The sequence below is a fragment of the Brienomyrus brachyistius genome, chromosome 11 (assembly GCF_023856365.1).
Source record: "Brienomyrus brachyistius isolate T26 chromosome 11, BBRACH_0.4, whole genome shotgun sequence".
NCBI classification, from domain to species: Eukaryota; Metazoa; Chordata; class Actinopteri; order Osteoglossiformes; family Mormyridae; genus Brienomyrus; species Brienomyrus brachyistius.
The window spans coordinates 1,574,885-1,592,720 of NC_064543.1; positions in this window are offsets into that span (position 1 = coordinate 1,574,885).

The window sequence follows — 17,836 nt, forward strand, 5'->3', positions numbered from 1 at the left end:
GTTGGAATGGACGGTTGCCCTGCTTTAGCTCACAGCCGTAGTGGATGGTCGCCCCCCTTTCACTCACAGTCGGAGTGGATGGTCGCCCCCCTTTCGCTCACAGCCATAGTGGACGGCTGCCCCGCTTTAGCTCATAGCCATAGTGGAAGACCACCCCACTTTAACTCACAGTTGGAATGGACGGTTGCCCTGCTTTAGCTCACAGCCGTAGTGGATGGTCGTCCCTCTCCAGTCTAGATTTCCCTTCTAAAGGAGCAGCATGAAGCACCACATTCTCGCTAAAGAGGAATACAGAACCTGTCACTGTGAATTTCAGAGCTCAAGTGCCCATCTGTGATGCTCGCCATTCACTGCAGGAGCATGAAGGTTTCAGAATGACACTTGAACCGTAGGAAAATAATGTAAGAAACACAGGAAAACTCCAGTCCTCCCTAAAAATGCATGCAGTGCAATTTGTGATGCTCTTATGTGGTGCTGGAATCCTATAACCCACAAAATATCCTTGCAGAAACATATTTTACAAAGTCAGCGCTATGGTATCCATGGAGGAGATAATTTGTGGAAGGACTCAGCCATCTGAGTCCACTTACGCCACTTAGGTTAACAGCAGAAGCTGTTCCTGTTGTTATTACAGGGAACTAAAAGGAGACGCCTGAATTAAATGTCACATTCCCTTCACTGTATTAAACGTAAAGCTCATTTTCAACAGCATCTTCCACGAACAGTATGTCTCCATCAATCGCATCAAACAGTTGAGCCATTTGGAAATATCAAAGCACTGTGGAGATAGAGGTGCACAGGGATGCTTGACGAGGACGATTAACAGGCCCATGCTGGAGCATCATGCCGCCACGGTTCCCTCAGACCTCACGTCTCCGTTTTTAGCACAGAAGGTGCCATTTTTTCAGGTACACCTAATGAGCTGAAGCAAATGTCTAGGAAAAGCAAATTAGCGCTTATGCTTCCTTGCTGTGCTCATGATTTTAATGCATGTCTTAGTTTTGAAAAAAAATGACACAGAAGGGGACGTGTCTGGGACAGTTATGCACAGCAATTAAGCAACTCGAGCTGAAGTTTCCCCGAAAGCCTTTCTCTCCTTACAGGCAAAAACCTTCTTCCCACGCTTCTACACGGACAGGATCGTGTGTGTGTGTGTGTGTGTGTGTGTGTGTGTGTGTGTGTGCTGGTGACATACCGCTGCCTGGAGACCTTCCTCTCTCCCAAAACATGTCTTGAAGGTCAGATCAAGCCTCCCTTCTCAAGGCCACAGATTCTAGCTCCTCCTGGGGACCCCCAGGCATCCCTAAGCCAGCTGGGAGATATTATCTCTCTAGTGTGTCTTGCGCCTGCCCCTCCATGCAGAGGGACATACCAACTCCCTTGGGAGTCGACCAGGCAGTTTTTGGGACAGATAGTACCACCTCCGCTGACTACCCTGGAACCTGGAATAGGGCGAGCAGGCACAGCCCTGGAGCCAGGACTGGGGGTCGTGTCTGTCAGCAAGCGCGGGGGGCGTGAGGCTTCCCACACAAGCAAGCCAGACTGGGCCCGAATTGTCTGCCTGGAGCCATTTTGTGGACTGTCCACCCACAAGGTGAAAGACGGGTTAGGGACTGTGCCGTTTAGGTGCTGCGATGGGAAAGGACCCAGCGACACAGTGCAGAAGTCAACAGCCTTGAATTTCTGTAGCAGAGACAGGTCAGATTTAACAATACTTACACAGCTAGGTAGAAAAGTAAGAAGAAAAATCTCATGTGGCTTCAGGAACACTTTTTGGGTCGACCCATGTGTCTGCAGAGTAAGTCTCCTAAAAAGCCCAAGAACCAGGGCACACATGGCTTCCATCCATCCATCCATCTTGATGATGATGATAACCTTTTATTTCGAACATATACAACAAACCAATATATACAAATACGTATATACAGAAATACCTGCCTACACACATGTGAAGCAGACTAAACAAATCTTAATAACATAAAATGGAAAAAAAAAAAAATCCGAAATGGAGTAGGAGGAAGTACGTACATACTTATTAATCGCTACCCCACGCTCGTCGCTCTATCGACTCGCCAAAATTCTTTGTTACGCCCACCTCCCCTCATCTTCATATCCAGTAGAGGGTCATAGGCTCTTTAAATTTATACCACAAATTTACTTGACATTAAACATGGCCTCTCTGTGTGGCCTGTGGGTTCCGCGGTTTGGGAGACACTGGCACAGGATCACACTGGCAGATGTGCACACGGTCCGCAGTGCTGCTGTTCACTGAAAGGCGCGGATCCCAGCCTCATTTATGGCGTCTTCTTGGCAGGATATCTGAAAGGTACATCCTGGAATTTCCCGTGTTGCTACTGAGCCTGCCCCCCCTCCCCCCCCACACCAACCCAACCCAAACCCACCAGGCTGTGCCTCTGTTTTGTACACATCTCCTCCTGCAGGATCAGGTGTCAACCACTGAAACACCACTGTAGTCAGAACACGCGACGCAAATATGCGTCTGTGTGGCTGCGCAGACCTGCGCAGGGCTGGCCGATGGAGCATAAACACAGCTGGGACACACTGCCCGCTCTCCAACACAGTCCTTGCTAGTCCCGCATGTAGGCAGGTGGAGGGTGACATCAAGGATGCCGGGGGGGGGGGCATATCTGCTCATATCACTGCAACAGTGACAGGTGGGGGGGGGATTAAACAGTCATATTAATCTGCCTGTGCTGTAATTCCAGTTGTATGTGGCCCCCACTGCGATTGCCCGCGCCACCCACTGTAGGCCTTTCCTGGGCTCAGCAAAGGTCTCCCTCATTTCTCTAGTTCTGTTAATCCTGTCCGTTAACCCCCCACCCTAGCAGGTCCCTTTGTCATATGATTCCAAGGTGCCACGTCATTCTCTCCCCCTAATTTCAACCTCCATCTCTAATGTGGTGACTGCATTGACCGAGCTGCGGGGGGCCTAGCTGGGGGTCTGCCTTAGCCACATCTTATGTGATCAGAAATTTACATCAGTTATTAAGAGTCATACAACTGACCCAGTGTCACCCTTTCATCCCTTTAAGATCAGTCTGCAGTCTCTCTTCACACTTCTACGTCTATGCAGAAGTTCACGATTTCCGGTAAACAGTGCTGCGATGGTATGGTGTCTCTATGGTAACCGGCGGCTGTGAGCAGGGTGGTCCCAGGCCAGCGGTGGAAGCGCTGCGCGAGACGGCGCTCACTCCTGCCGCCGCGGCTGCAGTGCTGCCGTTAGTGCCGCGCTAATTACTGGCACGTCATTAGCGAGCGTGTCGGCAACAACAAAAAGCCGCTAACTGGCACGTGGAGGTCCCTTCACTGTAATTGAAAAAGTGTGGCTTTTGTGAGCTTTGATAGGGACTCGGTGGCTGCACACCCGCGATTAGCACCTGCGTGAAGTGCGCCGAAGAGCGCGGCACCCACAGGCTCGTCGCATTTCAAAATGTTTGCTTACAGCACTCGTTGAAAAGACCTTATTAACTACCATAGCAACTAATGGCACTGGAAATGCCATAAGAGCAATTACTCAGAGCTGCATTCATGAAGGAGCCCTGCCTTTCATGCTGACAGCCACGCTTTGATATCCCTGTTTACGCGGCTTCGTAAAATTCAGTATTTAGAACTTCAGATTTTGAACTTGCAACGTGGGACATGTCAGAGCCGGCGATGTTGCTGCAGCATTCGGAATAAGTGGGAATCCACTTAATTGAGTCCAAACTCACCATCAAGACTAGGCTTGATAAATCAACTTGCTGCTGAGGGGGAGATTGCGAACCTGCAGAGAACGTTATGGAGATTAGCCATCTCGACATCATCCTCTCTTCTGTTGCTCACCCTCGAGATCGATATCAGCACAGCAAGCCACGGTGCAGAGCCCTTTCCAGTGAGAGTGAGGCGCTTCGGAGGAATTATCCAGCCTCACAGCTGGATTTGGGGCCCTCACTGGTGCTCTGTTTGGCACTGGCAGGCAGCTCAAGATGAAAGAGTCCTAAGTGCTCACTGGGAGAGAGACCAATGTGAAACCCTCAGCAGCTAAAGCCCCTTATCTTTCATTGTCGAGCACATTACTGATCATGTGACCCAGACAGATTGGGCTTTTTCACGATGGAAGAGCATCACCCAGGAATCAAAGGAGCAGCCCCCCAATTGAAATATAATATCTAAGGCAGAATCGGCTGAAGGAAAAGCCTTTATACTCCCTCCTGTGTGATCTTGCTCCTGCCTTGTGAGATGCTGCTATGACAACAGCGGGCGTGAAAAAAAAACGCTGTGGAGCTGCTTAGGGATCAGAGCCCTGCAGCTGGAATCGTGGTCCCGAGCAGGATAATGTGATAACCTGTGTATTAAGGCATTAAGGCCGGCAGCAATGCAGCCGAGGAGCGGATAGGGTGGGATGTTAAGCAGACAGTGCAGCTTAGAGCACTGCGATAACGCAGTAAAAGCAGGAAATGGAAACCTGACCCTGTTAGAAGAGGGATAAGGCAATACCATGCTGTCCTTGTCCATTAACGTCTTCTGACCCCCATGCTCTCTGCCTTCCGTCCCACATGTCTGGATGGTGCCCAGGGTGGTTCAGTCCCATGGAGGGATGACACTGCGGATGGGACTGACCAACTGTGGCCTTGTGGATGCAGCGTTCGATCTGCACCCTGCACAGGTCGGTGTGGGGAACCGACTCATTGATGGACTTTAACTTCACCTTAATCACAACTTACACCTGGCTTTTAGCAAGCACCTCTGCTCTAGGGATAGCAGCTGCCTCACATGAGCAGGGTTCAAATCCCACCTTTCCTCTGGGGTTAGCTGCTGCAGCAGGGATCAAATCCCACCTCTGCTCTGGGGGCAGCAGCTGCATCACACCTGCAGGGTTCCAATCCCTCCCCTGCTCTGGGGCTGTGGGCCAGTCAGGTCTCTGAATTGCTCATAGTGCTTGATCATATGTCGGTGTGCCCTGTGACGAGCTGGCATCCCATCCAGGGTGCACCCTAAGCATCTGCTCTGTGACAAACTGGCATTGGCACATTCCCATTTCCAGATCCATTTGTTTCCGCATCAGGAGTGCATGCTCTGATTCTAAGAGGGAACAGTGATCGGTGATCACCTTCATAGGGAGTTCAGATCAGCTTAAACCCGCACGACACACAATAATAATGCTGACTGCATCCACGTGTCTCACAGCAGTAATCATAGTACATCAACGTAATTGCAAACAAGAAACGCAGTGGGCAAAGAGTGCAGAGTTGTGCCCAGCGCCAGGCTGTGTGGCAGACTTAGCCAGCAGCGTGCCACACTGCCCCAGCCCCCGGGGGCCTGCTGTCACAGGAAGGACCATAGCAGCAGAACAGGAAATTACAGATCGGAGATTATCGTCGTGCGACAGTGCCAAGCATTCAAGGTTAGGAGACAGACTCCCGGGTGTCTGCTATCGGGCCGCGGTTGCAGGATTTACTGCATAATAACGCCAAGGTGAGTCCAGCATTCTTACCTGCAACCGTAAAGCATGTGAGCCAGAGAAAACAATCTCACACAGTGAGGCGCAGTTAAAGGCTGAACGTTAACGGAAAATACATGATAAAAAATAGCAAAACAGAATAGAAATGCTGTATTTTCTCCCTCCATCTGTCCCAGAGCGGACGGGAAATATGAGGATACCGCAAGGCCTGCAGTCGCTGCTGCACCCGGAATTCATGTGATGTTTATGTTATTTTTCCTTAAACTCAAAGGCTGGCTATTGTGTTGCCTTTTTTCTATGATGCAGATGTGAGGAGAAAGAACCTGGGAAAAAAAGCATGCAAATGCACCTTTTTGCAGAGATGTTCCCAAACGGAGGTGATGTCACATGTGTGGCAGAGAAGGTTTCCTCACTGCTGGCTGCTTCCCCCACCGGAGGCATCTTTGCTTCCTGTCTGCCCTTCAGAGGGAATGCAGGCGCTGATCACTGCGGAAACCCAACCCGGGTAATATTAGCTGTTGTAAAGTCACCAGTATCCCAGTAATCACTGGCTAATGCCAATACAGTGGCCGGGCCAGTCACCAGGCACTGGTAGACGTTCTCACCGTACCCAGACATCTTCTCATCCCAGGGGGCAATTAAAATAACTTGCCTTGCTTTATAGCCCAGTTGCAGGGGCAGGCTGCTTATTAGCCATGGCTAACACCCCTCTGCAGGCCCAGCTGGGTGGCTGTCACACCAGCTGATGCCGCAGAGACTCGTGCCTTTACAGAGACAGAGAAGCGAAGTTTAAAGGCATTCCACGAAAATGAGCGCCTCGTCCCTCGGCGAGCTCACGGCGAGCCCAGCGTAGCACAACAGCAGAAAGCAGATATTAAGATACATTCCTACTACATCTCGGTACTCCTGTATGAGGGTGTGTGTGTGTGTGTGTGTGTAAGGTTACATTGTGGGGACCAGATGTCCCCATAATGTGATACAAACCTGATATTTCATTGTTGGGATTAGGGTTTTGACCATAGTCCCCACAAAGATATGAGTACAGGTGTGTGTGTGTGTCTTTGTGTGTATGTGCACAAGTGTGTGTGTGTGTCTTTGTGTGTGTGTGTGTCTGTGTTCCTGTTCTGAAGTGTCAGGCAGTATCAGCGCACAGCAGGGGAGTGGGGGGCAGAGCAGCCCCCACCGGTGGCTGCTCGGGGAGGAGCTGCCACACCAGTGTAATTAAGACCTCCAAGGAAGTGACAGCGGCAGTGGGAGGTGTGCAGGGGCCCGATGCTGCGCAGCTCAGCTGCTTCCCCTGCGCACTGTCAGCGGCGCGGCTGCGGGGAGCCTGCCAGTCTTATTTATAGCATGCGGGCACCAAGTGATAGATGTCACCTTCATGCCACCACCACCGCCGCCTCCAGGGCTGAGCGCTCCACTTCCTACCCACTAACAAGCTGCAAAGCGCGTTTCGGGGGGGGGGGGGCAGGGGGGCGGGGGGGGCAGGGGGGCGGGGGGGACAACAAATGGCAGCAACGGGAGGGCAGGGGGAAAAAAGAAATGAAAAAGCCACCAGGATTCGAGGCTCACCTGCCGCAGCGTCACTCCCCGCTAATTAAAGCAGAACGGCACGCCTGAGCCTGCACACCCCAGGCGTGGGGGGGGGTTCAGAATGAGATAATTAGTGGGACAGCATTAATGCACTAATGGATCCGGGGTTGGGGGGGCGGCAGACAACGGCTGGGGACTGGGGCAGTCGGGAGTTGGGGGCGGGGGGCATGTCTGTGTGCTATGACACCCACCCTTCCAGCCCTCTTGTGGGGGCCTGAGACATGTCTACGCCCCCCCCAGTCCTGGTGCTATCAGTGTGCATCACATCCTGAGACCGTCAATCAGCTGCCTGCGCTCTGGGGGGGTCAGGCTGAAATACAGCACCGTCTGCCTGAGGTGTTCTGTGAGTAAGATGTGTGTAAGAGCCCCCCCCCAAGTGAAGGAGTAATAACGCCATGATCCATGGTTCTGTCAGTCACCTTGCACTCTGCTTTTGACTAAAATCAGCCATTAAATTACACCTTATCTTCCAAATTCCTTGGTATTTTCCTTGGTACTACAGTAAGACACTGTAACAGAGCCGCATGCCAGAATACTTGGGAATTACCAAAGTATAGAAGAAAAATTTTCAATTCGGTGCTTCATGAGGCCAAGAAATGTTATTAAAGTGGTCTGGCTGTATGTAATCAGCACTGTACGTCATGCTGATGGTCGACTCACAGACGCACACACTCACACCTGTTACACACATCACTGATTTTGCATATCTATGTCTGTGTGTGTGTGTGTGTGTGTGTGTGTGTGTGTGTGTGTGTGTGTATGACAGGCTTGACAGAGCCAGCTGCTTGATAACCCCACGTCAGGCAGAAAGTAGTGACATCGCTGTAACTCAGTCTGACACCAGACGCTTGAGTCATTCTGCTTTCTGGGGTACTTGGGGGGGGGGGGGGCAGTAATGAACATTCTCTAAACACACAGACACACACACGCACATACAGACGGACACACGCACATACAGACAGACACACGCACAGACACACATATAGAGAGACACACACAGAGATACACACACATACAGACACACGCCGGGCATGGAGGGATGGCTGAGCGTCCTGGAGGTGTCAGCTCCATCCAGCGGTAGAGCTGCAGGAACTCTGCCAGGAACCCCACAGAGAAGCTCTCCCCGGGGCTGAACTCTACAGCGGGGCTCAAAGCTCCTTCAGCCGACTGCATTTTAGAATGACCTGTCAAGGAATGTTACTTTAAATATTAGTCCAACACTTGGTTGGTAGTAAATTGACAAAAAACATTTTTCCACAGGAACACCGACAAGCATTGATCTTTACGTTTTTTAAAGTCCTCTTGGTAGCAGATCTTAGGGTCCTTACCAGAACCACAGCTTCCCTGCTGACTTAATGTCTCCAGGAGCTGCTGCCGCTGCCGCCTGCCAGGGCCGTGGCTAACAGGCCCCCGCATGATGCATCCTGGCAGGCCAGCTGGGTATCTGGGCTCCCCCCGGGGAGGCTGCCTGGCTCTGTCTCCCGGACAGCATGGTGGCTAATCTCAGACGAGTCCCTGCCCCCCCTACTGCTACTCCGGGGACAAGTGGCTGGTGGGCGGGACCAGTGGGGTTATTGATGGGACATGTCCTCTGTCACCATGGGAGGACGCACCAGAGGGCCTGCACTTCCACAAGCCTTTAACGTCAGAGCATTGTGTCTTACAGGTGACAGGAAGTCAGGGATTTAGATGAGCCTGTCACAGTTCTCCAGACATAACAGGCCCCTGCATTTCAGACATTTTCCTAAATTTGTCTAAAGTACTTTTGATTACAAATGAAATAAATATTATTAATATCAACATTATTTCATGTCCTGCGAAGGACTGACAGCTCTGAGAGGGGAATCCCAGCTGCCTGCTGCCTATGATATAGATCGGGAGCCCAGAGGGGTCAGTCTAGCTGAAAAGCGAACCAATTTCCCTTAGTGTAATCTTGCTGGGGGCATATGACAGTTCATCAGAATGGATGTCTGCCGGGTCCGTGGTGGTGGGTGTGGCTGTGAGGGGTGTGGAAATGAATTCAAATTATTGAGCTAGGTCAGCTCAAAAATGAACTTCTTGAAAATAGTGCTTCAATGTACCTTATATAATCAGGACTTATAAACAGGCACCGGCAGACATTTTTAGTGGTGGGGTACCCTCGGCAGAGTTATGTAACTGCCCTGCAAAAATTGAGCTAGATCAGCTGATATCTGAACCAAATGAAACTAGCTGGAACTTGTTCAGTATCAACCCAGGTATCATGAATGAGCATTGCCAGACAGTTTCTGTGGTGGGCTACCTGTGGCAGATGTGCCGCAAGGGCCCCTTCCAAAACGTCTGGCAGTTCAGAGAACATCTATGGCAAAAGCCTTGTCTGTATAAGTGCAGGGGATCATGAAAAAATAGAAAACTCTAAAAGAAAAACTAATATCAAATCAACAAGGCTGTCACTAATCAGGACACTTAGGTGATGTGTACACATTATAGGTGATGTGTACAAATGTACTAACAGGTGTAGGCTGCTTTGGATTAACTTGGCCTGGCTAAACAGGTGATAGGCTTTAGTCACATTTATTATCATGTTGCTATGAGAAATCACTGCAGTACAAATCTGAACTCATGAACTAATGAAGAGCCTAGGCAAGGAAACAAAACTATTGTGTTGTATGTAAAATCCTGTTTTACTTTATGGAATTTTCATTTTTCTGTGATCTCCATTTCCCATTTGATATAAACTTTCTGGAATTTGGATTTTTGGGTGGTCTTCATTCCCATTTGATACAATGAAATGGATATAGGATATTCTGGTTATCATCTGTTCTAAGAGGTAAGTGTTATGCTTTTTTACTATTTCAAAAAATTCCAAAATCAGTAGCTTTTACGTTTTTAAGTTTATGTCCAGGTTTTCTAAACCGAGGCTCATGTTTGAGCACCTTCTCCTCATGTGTTTGAAGTTTTAGTCATAAAAAAAAAGGGTAATTTTTAAAGATCTTAGGGAAGGTCAAGGGATAGCATCATGATACATGTTTCTACTTCCTGCAGGGACATAGGAATAGGGGTCATTCTATGGCCTTATTTTGGAAATAGCTAAGTGATTTCTTGTAAAAAGGGATTGAAATTTAACAAATCCTGATACTTAACAGGAAGCAGAGTACACTTGTCTAACCTAGCTGTTGACCCATATGATTGTGTTTACCCGTTAAGATCCTGATGAGGGGGCGGGCTAGTTTCATTCAGTTCGGATATCTATATCAGCTGATCTAGATATAGATATAAATTGTGGTGTGTCTGGCAGGGTAACCCACCAAAGAAACTGTCTGGCAATGTTCATTCATGATACCTGGGTTGATACTGAACAAGTTCCAGCTAGTTTCATTTGGTTCGGAAATCAGCTGATCTAGCTCAATTTTTGCAGGGCAGTTACATAACTCTGCCGAGGGTACCCCACCACTAAAAATGTCTGCCGGTGCTTGTTTATAAGTCCTGATTGTATAAGGTACATTGAAGCACCATTTTCAAGAAGTTCATTTTTGAGCTGACCTAGCTCAATAATTTGAATTCATTTCCACACCCCTCACAGCCACACCTACCACCACGGACCCGGCAGACATTCATTCTGATGAACTGTCATATGCCCCCAGCAAGATTACACTAAGGGAAATTGGTTCGCTTTTCAGCTAGGCTGACCCCTCTGGGCTCCCGGTCAAATAGGCCTCAGGTCCTCTGTGACCCGAACTAGGAGACGCGGTTGGAAGGTGGGTGGATGGATGGATGGATGGATGGATGGATGTATGGATTGATTTTATGGACTTAATTTCTTTCATTAGCGATAGGTCTCTTTGGAAGGTTTGGCTTACTTGGGATCTACAATTGGGCTTCCTCAGAAGGTGTCCTATTTCCATAAAAAGTGCAAAACATTAATTATCAGCAATTGTATCTCTTTATAAATATGGAAACTCTTACACTAACCCCCACCACATGCTGACAAATTTAGGAGGGATTATGTCAACATTCAAGGCTCTAGTCATGCTCGGAGTGTCTATGCAGGGGGGCAAGGAACAGCCCGCTCCTCTACTGTTACCCCCGCCCCTCCATTGCCATGGCGACAATCCCACTGGTTCAGCTCCAAGTCCGGACAGAGCTTCCCAGAAATCTGTTTGTGTCCATCAGGAGGATGTGCCTGGCAGGGCCCACAGTGAAAACGTGATCCCCGGCCTCGATGTGCGTGAAAACGTGATTCTCCGTCCTCGATGTGCGTGAAAACGTGATTCTCCGGCCTCGATGTGCGTGAAAACGTGATTCTCCGGCCTCGATGTGCGTGAAAACGTGATTCTCCGGCCTCGATGTGCGTGAAAATGTGATTCTCCGGCCTCGATGTGCGTAAAAACGTGATTCTCCGGCCTCGATGTGCGTGAAAACGTGATTCTCCGGCCTCGATGTGCGTAAAAACGTGATTCTCTGGCCTCGATGTGCGTGAAAACGTGATTCTCCGGCCTCGATGTGCGTGAAAACGTGATTCTCCGGCCTCGATGTGGGTGAAAACCTGATTCTCCGGCCTCGATGTGTGTGAAAACGTGATCCCCTGCCTTGATGTGCGTGAAAACGTGATTCTCCGGCCTCGATGTGCGTGAAAACGTGATTCTCCGGCCTCGATGTGCGTGAAAACGTGATTCTCCGGCCTCGATGTGCGTGAAAACGTGATTCTCCGGCCTCGATGTGCGTGAAAACGTGATTCTCCGGCCTCGATGTGGGTGAAAACCTGATTCTCCGGCCTCGATGTGCGTGAAAACGTGATCCCCTGCCTCAATGTGCGTGAAAACGTGATCCCCTGCCTCGATGTGCGTGAAAACGTGATCCCCGGCATCGATGTGCGTGAAAACGTGATCCCCTGCCTCGATGTGCGTGAAAACGTGATCCCCTGCCTCGATGTGCGTGAAAACGTGATCCCCTCCCTCGATGTGCGTGAAAACGTGAACCCCGGCATCGATGTGCGTGGAAACGTGATCCCCTGCCTCGATGTGCATGAAAACGTGATCCCCTCCCTCGATGTGCATGAAAACGTGATCCCCTGCCTCGATGTGCGTGAAAACGTGATCCACTGCCTCGATGTGCGTGAAAACGTGATCCCCTGCCTCTATGTGCGTGGAAACGTGATCCCCTCCCTCGATGTGTGTGAAAACGTGATCCCCTGCCTCGATGTGCGTGAAACCGTGATCCCCTGCCTCGATGTGCGTGAAAACGTGATCCCCTGCCTCGATGTGCGTGAAAACGTGATCCCCTCCCTCGATGTGCGTGGAAACGTGATCCCCTCCCTCGATGTGCGTGAAAACGTGATCCCCGGCATCGATGTGCGTGAAAACGTGATCCCCTGCCTCGATGTGCGTGAAAACGTGATCCCCTGCCTCGATGTGCGTGAAAACGTGATCCCCTCCCTCGATGTGTGTGAAAACGTGATCCCCGGCATCGATGTGCGTGGAAACGTGATCCCCTGCCTCGATGTGCATGAAAACGTGATCCCCTCCCTCGATGTGCGTGAAAAACGTGATCCCCTCCCTCGATGTGCGTGAAAACATGATCCACTGCCTCGATGTGCGTGAAAACGTGATCCCCTGCCTCGATGTGCGTGAAACCGTGATCCCCTGCCTCGATGTGCGTGAAAACGTGATCCCCTGCCTCGATGTTTGTGGAAACGTGATCCCCTCCCTCGATGTGCGTGAAAACGTGATCCCCTCCCTCGATGTGTGTGAAAACGTGATTTCCTGCCTCGATGTGCGTGGAAACGTGATCCCCTCCCTCGATGTGCGTGAAAACGTGATCCCCTGCCTCGATGTGTGTGAAACCGTGATCCCCTGCCTCGATGTGCGTGAAAACGTGATCCCCTGCCTCGATGTGTGTGAAAACGTGATCCCCTCCCTCGATGTGCGTGGAAACGTGATCCCCTCCCTCGATGTGCGTGATAACGTGATCCCCTGCCTCGATGTGTGTGAAAACGTGATCCCCTCCCTCGATGTGCGTGGAAACGTGATCCCCTCCCTCGATGTGCGTGAAAACGTGATCCCCGGCATCGATGTGCGTGAAAACGTGATCCCCTGCCTCGATGTGCGTGAAAACGTGATCCCCTGCCTCGATGTGTGTGAAAACATGATCCCCTGCCTCGATGTGCGTGGAAACGTGATCCCCTGCCTCGATGTGCGTGGAAACGTGATCCCTGGCAATGATGTGCGTGAAAACGTGATCCCCTGCCTCGATGTGCGTGAAAACGTGATCCCCTGCCTCGATGTGCGTGAAAACGTGATCCCCTGCCTCGATGTGCGTGAAAACGTGATCCCCTGCCTCGATGTGCGTGGAAACGTGATCCCCTGCCTCGATGTGCATGAAAACGTGATCCCTGGCAATGATATGCGTGAAAACGTGATTCCTGGCTTCAATGTGCGTGAAAACGTGATCCCCGGCATCGATGTGCGTGAAAACGTGATCCCCTGCCTCGATGTGCGTGAAAACGTGATTCTCCGGCCTCGATGTGCGTGAAAACGTGATTCTCCGGCCTCGATGTGCGTGAAAACGTGATTCTCCGGCCACGATGTGCGTGAAAACGTGATTCTCCGGCCTCGATGTGCGTGAAAACGTGATTCTTCGGCCTCGATGTGGGTGAAAACCTGATTCTCCGGCCTCGATGTGTCTGTGAAAACGTGATCCCCTGCCTCGATGTGCGTGAAAACATGATCCCCTGCCTCGATGTGCGTGAAAACGTGATCCCCGGCATCGATGTGCGTGAAAACGTGATCCCCTGCCTCGATGTGCGTGAAAACGTGATCCCCTCCCTCGATGTGTGTGAAAACGTGATCCCCGGCATCGATGTGCGTGGAAACGTGATCCCCTGCCTCGATGTGCATGAAAACGTGATCCCCTCCCTCGATGTGCGTGAAAACGTGATCCCCTCCCTCGATGTACGTGAAAACGTGATCCCCTGCCTCGATGTGCGTGAAACCGTGATCCCCTGCCTCGATGTGCGTGAAAACGTGATCCCCTGCCTCGATGTTCGTGGAAACGTGATCCCCTCCCTCGATGTGCGTGAAAACGTGATCCCCTCCCTTGATGTGTGTGAAAACGTGATTTCCTGCCTCGATGTGCGTGGAAACGTGATCCCCTCCCTCGATGTGCGTGAAAACGTGATCCCCTGCCTCAATGTGCGTGAAACTGTGATCCCCTGCCTCGATGTTCGTGGAAACGTGATCCCCTCCCTCGATGTGCGTGAAAACGTGATCCCCTCCCTCGATGTGTGTGAAAACGTGATTTCCTGCCTCGATGTGCGTGGAAACGTGATCCCCTCCCTCGATGTGCGTGAAAACGTGATCCCCTGCCTCAATGTGCGTGAAACCGTGATCCCCTGCCTCGATGTGCGTGAAAACGTGATCCCCTCCCTCGATGTGCGTGGAAACGTGATCCCCTCCCTCGATGTGCGTGAAAACGTGATCCCCTGCCTCGATGTGCGTGAAAACGTGATCCCCTGCCTCGATGTGCGTGGAAACGTGATCCCCTCCCTCGATGTGCGTGAAAACGTGATCCCCTGCCTCAATGTGCGTGAAAACGTGATCCCCTCCCTCGATGTGCGTGAAAACGTGATCCCCTCCCTCGATGTGCGTGGAAACGTGATCCCCTCCCTCGATGTGCGTGAAAACGTGATCCCCTGCCTCGATGTGCGTGAAAACGTGATCCCCTCCCTCGATGTGCGTGATAACCTGATCCCCTGCATCGATGTGTGTGAAAACATGATCCCCTGCCTCGATGTGCGTGAAAACGTGATTCCCCTCCCTCGATGTGCGTGATAACCTGATCCCCTACCTCGATGTGCGTGAAAACGTGATCCCCTGCCTCGATGTGTGTGAAAACATGATCCCCTGCCTCGATGTGCGTGGAAACGTGATCCCCTGCCTCGATGTGCGTGAAAACGTGATCCCCTGCCTCGATGTGCATGAAAACGTGATGCCTGGCAATGATGTGCGTGAAAACGTGATTCCTGGCTTCAATGTGCGTGAAAACGTGATCCCCGGCATCGATGTGCGTGAAAACGTGATCCCCTGCCTCGATGCTCATTAATACACAGTCCCCTGCGGTGGTGCGCGCCTAGTCCCAATGAATCAGTGAGCAGACTCCCAGCGATGCCTAGAGGCCCTGAGCTAACTGGCCTTATTAGTGACGAGAGGCCGAAAGCTCACACCCCCCCAGAAGTGCTGAGATTTACACTGACTGGGCCACCCTGTTGCCCAATCCAAGGTGAGTCCCTTTGGCTTTCTAAAATTTCAACCCTGCGGTATTAGAAGAGCAATAATCCCTTCATGGCCTGCTATTTCTGGTCAGTGAGGGAGGGTTGGGGGGGTGTCCAGCAGGCTCAGAGGTCGTTTGGTGTGCGGTGCAGAATTCGGAATCCTATCCTGGGACTGAAAGCAGAGCTCAGCATACGGAGATCTCAGTCTGCTCTGGTCGCTGCCTCGTATCACTGGTCTGTCACTGAGGCTGAGCTAGGAAGGTCCTGGTTCCATCAACACCCCTCCCTGACAGGCCCACCTCCCAGAAAGATAAGACGAGATCAATTTTATTGGTTCCAGGGCCTCTGGAAGAAGGTCCAGTGAATGTTGTCTGATGGGTGACATCAGATGAGTATCATTCACTTCTGCACCAGATGTCTCCATGCAATGGAGACAGGACAGTAACAGGAGAGGATCTGCCTGTTCCTTGCCTCTGTGGAGGAAAAGTTCCAGTCGGGTTGGAGAGAGGTGCATCATGGGATTGGTGTCTTAGGCCTTAGGAAGAAGAACGTGTATGTGTATGGTGGCTGATCCAGGAGTTGAAGATGCCTGTTTGTGAAGATAATCAAAGTCTCCTCTGTTGAAAGAATGGGACGTACTCCGTAGGCTGCTCAGTGCTGCAGAGAAAGATAACGACAGCAGTCAGAAATATCGAATGGACACAAACAGGCTTATGTTCTTATGTGTTTTCTGTTTTTAACTATTTCGAGGATCATATGGCCTAAAAGATGAATTGTAATGACATAGATTAATGAACCGAATAAATGAAGAGACGTGGTTAGCTTCTTTCACTTGATAGCATGGTATTACCACTGGGGTGTGTCAGGGTGGGGTGCAAACTGGCGGCAAGGAGCCGATGAGCCTAATGGAATGCAGGTCATCAAAATTAATCTTATTCAAGTCATCAGGTAAATTTACTTCATGCCTGGTGCTGCAAAGAATTTAGAGCAGGGAAAGTGAGTGCAGGATTTTTACTTCCACTTCCCCCTTGCACAAGCACACTGAAAATGACTAGAGCCTTGAATGTGTTGATATATTCCCTCCTAAACTTGTCAGCATGTGGTAAGGGTTAGTGTGGCCCACTTCTGCACCGGAGACCATAGGCTGACCCAAAGGGGGCTTGAGTGGAAGGGCAACGTCAGCAGCCCTGTCAGTGCGAGCTGAGTCGGACGCCCGGGGACATGGCGAGGTGACGGCCCTCGGGAGGAGGCTCTGGTCCATGGGGTTCCAGAAAACGGCAGAATCGATTTGTTCAAGGCACTTCTGAGATTCCTGTAACCAGACAGAAACAGGTTGGCGTTTAGCCGTAGAGCCCTTCAGACCTTGTGGTTAAGTGTAATACCTTCAGTCCACTGTGGACTCTACAGCGCCAGGACCGCCGTGGCCCTCGTACAACTCAGCGAGCCGGCGATGAAGCAGGAGGGATGCTGGGTGAGGCGTACTTCACACTCAGCTCTTCACTAATACTCCTCTCATGCATCGCCGTGTCTGCCCTGTCAGCGGGGTGTGGACCGATGATGCAAATCTCCTCCTTGGAGCCTAAGCCACGTGTCTCATGGAGGGGAGGCAGCAGCCTGTCTACTCCCCAGCGAACTCCAACCAGGAAGCCCTGGAAGATGATGACACAGGAAGCACAATAAGAAGGCTGGGGGTGGGACAGAGCCGGCTCATTTCAGCACAGGCTAAATGTCAGTGGTGACTGTTCCAGCTCAGAGTGCCCCCCCGCCCCCAAGGCCAACTGCGTTCCTGCCCTGGCCCGTGGGCGGGGGCCTCACGAAGCGCTCGAGATCAGCTGACACGTCGAGGTCATGGCTCAGCGGACCAACCACTTTAGTGCAGGCGTGCAAGCTGCAAGACAGCATGCTCACCTGCATCTCATCCTGTAACCTTCTGCTTTGCAATTAAAACACAATAATAGTTATCATGCACCTATAGATTAAATCAGCCCTCGGCAACCATTTCAAGACTGATTCAGGTCTAATTTTTGTAGTTTTGTTCTTATAAGGGAAAGGGATCATTAATAAACCACAGTATAGTACTTTAGAGGAATGAGGTAATCCTTTTATGGGGGTTGAGTGTTCAGTGCACTGATTTCCTCTCAGGGAAGATCCCGTTTGACTACATCTGAGGCACTCTAGAAAACTCTGCTCTCGCCCACATGTTTCCCCAAACACAGATGATAATAAGTCATGAGATTAAAAATAATTCCCTCACCTGAGAGATTTGCTGTTGTTTGTGTGTAATGAATTCAAGCCACCCCAACCTCCTGTGCTGCTTTCCACCCACTCCTGCTCAAGTATAGATAGATACAGTGGATCTAGTGCTTCAAGCCTCATCACCATAAAACTGTACCTCAGATCCCAGCATGCCTTTCTGTGGGAATACTACAGACTACCTCGGATCCCAGCACACCTTTCTGTGGGAATACTACAGACCACCTCGGATCCCAGCACACCTTTCTGTGGGAATACTACAGACCACCTCGGATCCCAGC